Here is an 8,385-nt window from a genome sequence, read left to right as displayed (position 1 = left end):
ATTTTGCAAATTTCTATGTCTACAATGCTCTGTATGGAGCTACTCTAACTAATTGCTCCCACGTTCAATACGTATCTAGATTTAGACTTAGAGTCATCTAGATCAGTGTCAAAGCTTGCATCGACGTAACTCTTTATGACGAACTCTTTATCACCTCCATAACTAAGAAACATTTCCTTAGTCCTCTTTAAGGTAACTAAGGATAACTTTTACCGCTGTCTAGTGATCTACTCCTGGATCACTATTGTACCCACTTGCCAAACTCATGGCAAAGTACACAACAGGTTTAATACATAGCATGGCATACTTTATAGAACCTATGGCTGAGGCATAGGGAATGACTTTCATTCTCTCTCTATCTTCTGCCATGGTTGGGTTTTTAGTTTTACTCAACTTCACACCGTGCAACATAGGCGAGAACCCTTTTTTTTTGTCTGATCCATTTTGAACTTCTTCAAAATCTTGTCAAGGTATGTGCTTTGTGAAAGTCCTATTAAGTGTCTTGATCTATCTCTATAGATCTTGATGCCGAATATATAAGCAGCTTCACCGAGGTCTTTCATTGAAAAACTTTTATTCAAGCATCCTTTTATGCTATTGAGAAATTCTATATCATTTCCACTCCACAATATGTCATCCACATATAATATTAGAATGCTACACAGCTCCCACTCACTTTCTTGTAAATACAGGCTTCTCCATAGTCTGTATAAAACCATATGCTTTGATCACCCCATCAAAGCGTATATTCCAACTCCTAGATGCTTGCACCAGTCCATAGATGGATCACTGGAGCTTGCACACTTTGTTAGCACCTTTAGGATCGGCAAAACCTTATGGTTGCATCATATACAACTCTTCTTTTAGAAATCTACTAAGGAATGCAGTTTTGACGTCCATTTGCCAGATTTCATAATCATAAAATGTGGAAATTGCTAACATGATTCGGACAGACTTAAGCATCGCTACGGGTGAGAAAGTCTCATCGTAGTAAACTCCTCGATCTTGTCGAAAACCTTTTGCGACAATTCGAGCTTTGTAGACAGTAACATTATGATCAGAATCAATCTTCTTCTTGATGATCCATTTATTCTCTATGGGTTGCCGATCATCGGGAAAATGCACTGAAGTCCACACTTTATTCTCATATATGGATCCTATCTCAGACTTCATGGCCTCAAGCCATTTATTGGAATCTAGGCTCATCATAGCTTCTTCATAGTTCGTAGGTTCGCCATGGTCTAGTAACATGACTTCTAGAACAGGATTACCGTACCACTCTGGTGTTGATCGTGTTCTGGTTGACCTACGAGGTTCGGTAGTAACTTGATCTGAAGTTTCATGATCACCATCATTAGCTTCCTCTCTAGTTGGTGTAGGCATCACGGGAACGGATTTCTCGGACGCGATACTTTCCAAATTGAGGGAAGGTGCAATTACCTCATCAAGTTCTACTTTCCTCCCACTCACTTCTTTTGAGAGAAACTGCTTCTCCAGAAATGTTCCATTCTTGGCAACAAAGATCTGGCCTTCGGATCTGTGGTACAAGGTGTACCCAATTGTTTCCTTAGGGTATCCTATGAAGATGCACTTCTCCAAATTGGGTTCGAGCTTATTAGGCTGAAGCCTTTTGACATAAGTGTCGCAACCCCAAACTTTAAGAAATGACAACTTTGGTTTATTGCCAAACCACAGTTCATATGGTGTCGTCTCCCTATTTAACGTGAATGCAACTGTCTCTAATGCATAACCCCAAAACGATACTGGTAAATTGGTAAGAGACATCATATATCGCACCATATCTAATAATGTACGGTTACAGCGTTATGACACACCATTACGCCTGTGGTGCTCCAGGTGGCATGTGTTATGAAACAATTCCACAATGTTTAAATGAAGGCCAAACTCGTAGCTCAAATATCTGCTTCTGCGATCAGATCGTAGAAACTTTATTTTCTTGTTACGATGATTCTCCACTTCACTCTGAAATTCTTTGAACTTTTCAAATGTTTCAAACTTGTGTTTCACTAAGTATATATACCCATATCTGCTCAAATCATTTGTGAAGGTTAGAAAATAATGATACCCGCCACGTGCCTTAACACTCATCGGACCGCATACATCGGTATGTATTATTTCCAATAAGTCATTGGCTCGCTCCTTTGTTCCGGCGAATGGAGTTTTAGTCATCTTGCCTATGAGGCATGGTTCACAAGTATCAAATGATTCATAATAAAGTGATTCCAAAATCCCATCAGCATGGAATTTCTTCATGCGTTTTACACCAATATGACCTAAATGACAGTGCTACAAGTATGTTGCACTATCATTATCAACTTTGCATCTTTTGGCATCAATATTATGAATATGTGTATCACTACGATCGAGATTCAGTAAACCATTAACATTGGGTGTATGACCATATATAGAGGTTTTATTCATGTAAACAGAATAACAATTATTCTCTGTCTTAAATGAATAATGCATCATCCCTTCCTCTTCGGGGAAATACCGACGTAGTTCAAGCAGGCATCAGTAAAGAATACATTCTAAGTTGATGCATCCATGCTTCAAGCAAGTTTAGAAATCAACAAATTTAACCATCACATTAAGGTCGATGCATCCATACTTCAAGCTACCACGGAAACCAATTCCTATCATTTGGAGCAGCAACAACTAGCAAATAAACACTCAGCAAAATAAATGGCAAAGATTTGCAACAATTTTTCGGACATCAAGCCATTGGATATGTACCTCAGTGTACATATACTGATGATCCACTAATATCGTACACCGCATGCAACAATTTACCAAGGCTCTCTACTACTTCATCATGGACCCCCCCTAATTAGCACTAACTGAACCCCTAGATGACACTGAAATGTGGCCCCCAAATGGTAAAATAATCCTCGAATTAAAAATGTCAGTCTATTACATGTGGGACCCACTGTTAGATTAATCTAGAAGATTAAAATAAACAATTTTCTATTTAGTAGTGTGTGCCAATGACACCTGGGACCCATCCGTAGTTTGACCAGTCAACAATCAAATAGTTGAATGTTGACTGGACTGTTGACTAAGTCAACTGGGCCCTCTGGCCCCACATGTCAGCCACATGGGCATAAGGCTTATGTGTAACAATTGAATTCTGTGTACCCATAGCATTTAATATTTAATATATTTTTGAATTAAAATAATTCCAGTAATTTCTGAAAATCATTTAAACTTCGAAAAATCTTAATAATCTATAACTAAGATGAAAATAATTTATACATGAAAGTTGCTCAAAAAAATATGAGGCATCTAAATACGCGATCCACATACCTACCACATGACCCCAACACAGTGAAGATGGAACCTTCCCCTCCGTTCGTCTGTCCGATAAACGCCTAAAGCCGGGAAAATATTCCTCAATATTTTCCCGCTCCGTCTGTAATGCTTAGCACTTCGTTAGGTCACTCCTAGCACAACGTATTGCCATGTCATGCTATGTGATGCATTTGAATGCTTTGTTATTTATTGTGTTTCCCCTCCATTACTCTTTTTCCAGTAGACCCCCCCAAGACCGTTGTTGATCCGTTGATCGGCTACTTCACCGTCGAGGGTTCGTATCTATCTGCAAAGCTTCCAAGCAAGCAAAACCCCCTTGATCATTCCTATATCGCCCATTCATTCTCTCTGATGCTTGCATTAGAATTTGCTACTGTATTTGATTGCTCCTATTTTGATGCATAGCCTGATCCTGTAACCTGCTATTGTTACCTACCTGTTTATCCTATATGCTTTGTATAGGTTGGTTAGTGATCAATCAGTTACCCCTCAGCTTGTCCCTATTGCCCCCACTTTATCACCAATGACTCGATCAACGTGATCGATGTCCAGAGGCCGACACAGCACCTCACACCCCATTAGTTGCACGACTCTACAAAGCTACTATCGAGTCCCGAGGGTGATACATCGTATAGCACTTCTGATGAGATATCTGTAGTGTAGCTAATCGGTCGTGGTCTACAAAGGGTGATTCCTCCTTCACCACCCCGATAACGACTATGTCGTGCAACACCTCAAGTGTGAACCATCGAGGGTGATTCCTCCAAGTTCACCTTGACGGTTACATCGAGTAGGAATCCATTGAGGGTGGTTCCCGAATTTCCCCCTTGATGTTATGGACACACAGTTACCTTAACTTTACCTCAGAACCTTGTTGAAGTCGGGTCGGACCCGAGGGGTACCCACGAGAAATGTGAAGTCAGGTTGACCGTGAAGGTACCCGCGAGAGTTACTATTTCTGTGGGACTATAGGGATAGGCGGTACCACCTCGGTTGAGGTGGACCTGAGTTGCCGACAACCCCTTGTGAGTCGGTTGACCTGGAGGGTACCCGCAAGATAACTACGCGGCTCGGCCGGGCATTCTTAGCCCTTGTCGTAAGTCCATGAGACGGGGCGACGAGACCACAGATCGTGGATCATTGATCGTCTCCGCGCGCTCCCAAGACACTAACGGTTTGGATATGTGATCCGAGTAGGCCTCTGGACTTTTCGCACTGACCACCACACAGGAATAAGTATGGTCACTCTGCATTGTACATTTCTTCCAAAAGCTCTCAGACGTCAACGGTTTAGTGGCGCGCGCTCGATTAGACGGGAACCACCTACACTTGTATAAGGGGGTGGGTCTGCTCCAGGTCACATTCACAACATGCACGATTGCAAAGGATGATTGGCCCATGACCCCTTCACATTTAGGATGTAGACCGGCGTGCCGGCCTCTCTGTTGAGCCTAGTTAGGACTACAGTGTGTCGAACAACCGAGGCCGGGCATGACCCAGGAAAGTGTGTTTGGCCGAAGTTAATTAAGAGTATTGCCTAATTTTGTGCACCCCTGCAGGGAAGTTAATCTATTCGAATAGCCGTATCCATGGTAACTGTCGTGGTATTTCCTCGACATATGCCAACGGGTGGCTAATCATGTAGGAGGTCAATAGAACATTGCCGGGCTCTAGAAGCGGGAGTAGGCAAGACCTCAAACGACGCCGGATCTTACCCAGGTTCGGGGATCTCCGTGGAGATAACACCTCTAATCCTGCCCTGCGGGGTCTCCACATCACTATGATCAATAGCAAATACAAGTTTGCTCCTTGAGCTGTTCGGGCTAGAGGAGGAAGAAGGCAGCTAGCTCTACTCCTCCTTAGCTATGTGGGTGTGAGGTGATCTAAGGGCTAAATCCTTTGCATGGGTGTCCCTGGGGGGTTTATATAGGCCTACCCCCGAGGGGTACAATGGTAATCCGGCTGGTCGTAGGACCAGGCCGTCAGTGTCTCTGGGCTCTGGCTTCTCCGACGACAGCTGGGGCCCATCGCCTGGTGGGTCCCGCCGGCTGCCATGAACTCAACCAACAGGTAGGGCCCGCCGCTAGCGGGCCAGGGGGACTAGGCTGCACTGTAGACTTGCCCCTAATGATGATGGCTTGGTCGGGGGTGCATGGCTATAGTTTCGCCGCCTGGCGGGCGATCACTATAGCCACACCCCGTCAGCTCCGGTTAATTGTGCATAGACTACAAGGGGAGGGGCGGCCGCCTGCTAGGATTTGACCTCCCCTTGAGCCCGCCTGCTTAGGCCCTGCCATCTTCTGGGGATGCGTGGGCTGATGGGACATGCTGCCTATTGGCCAGACCGACCGCCCGTCGTGGGGGCATGGCCCTGCTTGACATAGGCATTGTCCGCGTGGCTATAGTGTCGTGCCAGGCAAGGGGTGTCCGCCTGGTACGCCTGCACTGTGGCCATGTTCCTTCCGGGATTCGAGGGTGGCAGGTGGCACTGTTGTCATCCCTTGTCTTGTCATAGCAGGTGGGTGCAGATTTGAGGGGGCGAGGGGCCACCTGGCGGGAGTCGGCCCCTGCCCTCGCCGCCTTCTAGGAGGCGCCCGTTGGCTCCAGCCGGCCGTGGAGGCCGGCCTTGCGACCAGTTGGTCTGAGGGGCTAGGCTGGCCCCGATGTCTTGAAATCTGCTAGGGTGTGGATGAGGCTACCCAGGGTTTATCCCCCCGTCAGTAGTCCTCGAAGTTGGTGAGGTTCTACGGCTTTGGGTAGCCAGAGAGCCTCAGCAGTTTCCCTCTTAGGTGGCCTTTCGCCTTCTCCTTCATCCGCCCGGGAGGAGTCGGGCGCCAAGAGCCGGACGAGGTTGCGGCCGCCTGGCAGAATTCAAATAGTCGTGGTGGGGGGCAGGTGGCATGCCGACTGGGTGGCAGGTGTTGGGGAACGTTGCAGAAAATAAAAAATTTCCTACGGTTTCACCAAGATCCATCTATGAGTTCATCTAGCAACGAGTGATAGTAGTGCATCTACATACCTTTGTAGATCGCGAGCGAAAGCGTTCAAGAGAACGGGGTTGAGGTAGTCGTACTCGTCGTGATCCAAATCACCGATGACCAAGTGTCGAACGGACAGCACCTCCGCGTTCAACACACGTATGGAGCGGATGACGTCTCCTCCTTCTTGATCCAGCAAGGGGAAAGGAGAGGTTGATGAAGATCCAGCAGCACGACGGCGTGGTGGTGGATGCAGCAGGGTTCCGGCAGAGCTTCGTGGAGCTTCTATGAGAGGGAGAGGTGTAGCAGGGGAGAGGGAGGTGCCAAAGCTTCAGGGTGCGGCTGCCCTCCCTCCCCCCTCCTTTATATAGGCCCCCAGGGGGGGCGCCGGCCCTGGAGATCAGATCTCCCAAGGGGGGCGGCGGCCAGGGGGGTGGAGTGCCCCCCAGGGCAAGTGGAGCGCCCCCCCACCATAGGGTTTCCAACCCTACGCGCAGGGGGGCCCCAAGGGGGGCGCACCAGCCCACTAGGGGCTGGTTCCCCTCCCACTTCAGCCCATGGGGCCCTCCGAGATAGGTGGCCCCACCCGGTGGACCCCCGGGACCCTTTCGGTGGTCCCGGTACAATACCGGTGACCCCTGAAACTCTCCCGATGGCCGAAACTGCACTTCCTATATATAATTATTTACCTCCGGACCATTCCGGAACACGTCGTGACGTCCGGGATCTCATCCGGGACTCCGTAAAACTTTTGGTTTGCTGCATACTCATATTCATACAACCCTAGCGTCACCGAACCTTAAGTGTGTAGACCCTACGGGTTCGAGAGACATGCAGACATGACCGAGACGGCTCTCCGGTCAATAACCAACAACGGGATCTAGATACCCATGTTGGCTCCCACATGCTCCTCTATGATCTCATCGGATGAACCACGATGTCCAGGATTTAAGTAACTCCGTATACAATTCCCTTTGTCAATCGATATGTTACTTGCCCGAGATTCGATTGTCGGTATCCCAATACCTCGTTCAATCTCGTTACCGGCAAGTCACTTTACTCGTACCGTAATGCATGATCCCATGACCATACACTTGGTCACTTTGAGATCATTATGATGATGCACTACCGAGTGGGCCCAGTGATACCTCTCCGTCATACGGAGTGACAAATCCCAGTCTCGATCCGTGTCAACCCAACAAACACTTTCGGAGATACCTGTAGTGCACCTTTATAGTCACCCAGTTACATTGTGACGTTTGGTACACCCAAAGCACTCCTACGGTATCCGGGAGTTACACGATCTCATGGTCTAAGGAAAGATACTTGACATTGGAAAAGCTCTAGCAAACGAACTACACGATCTTTGTGCTATGCTTAGGATTGGGTCTTGTCCATCACATCATTCTCCTAATGATGTGATCCCGTTATCAATGACATCCAATGTCCATAGTCAGGAAACCATGACTATCTGTTGATCAACGAGCTAGTCAACTAGAGTCTCACTAGGGACATGTTGTGGTCTAAGTATTCACACGTGTATTACGATTTCCGGATAATACAATTATAGCATGAATAAAGGACAATTATCATGAACATGGAAATAAAAATAATAATCCTTTTATTATTGCCTCTAGGGCATATTTCCAACAGTCTCCCACTTGCACTAGAGTCAATAATCTAGTTACATTGTGATGAATCGAACACCCATAGAGTTCTGGTGTTGATCATGTTTTGCTCGCGGAAGAGGTTTAGTCAACGGATCTGCGACATTTAGATCCATATGTACTTTGCAAATATCTATGTCTCCATCTTGAACATTTTCACGGATGGAGTTGAAACGACGCTTGATGTGCCTGGTCTTCTTGTGAAACCTGGGCTCCTTGGCAAGGGCAATAACTCCAGTGTTGTCATAGAAGAGAGTGATTGGCCCCGACGCATTGGGTATGACTCCTAGGTCGGTGATGAACTCCTTCATCCATATTGCTTCATGTGCTGCCTCCGAGGCTGCCATGTACTCCGCTTCACATGTAGATCCCTCCACGACACTCTGCTTGCAACTGCACCAGCTAACTGC

The sequence above is a fragment of the Triticum dicoccoides genome, chromosome 3B, assembly GCF_002162155.2.
Source record: "Triticum dicoccoides isolate Atlit2015 ecotype Zavitan chromosome 3B, WEW_v2.0, whole genome shotgun sequence".
NCBI classification, from domain to species: domain Eukaryota; kingdom Viridiplantae; phylum Streptophyta; class Magnoliopsida; order Poales; family Poaceae; genus Triticum; species Triticum dicoccoides.
This window is presented reverse-complemented; position numbering follows the sequence as displayed.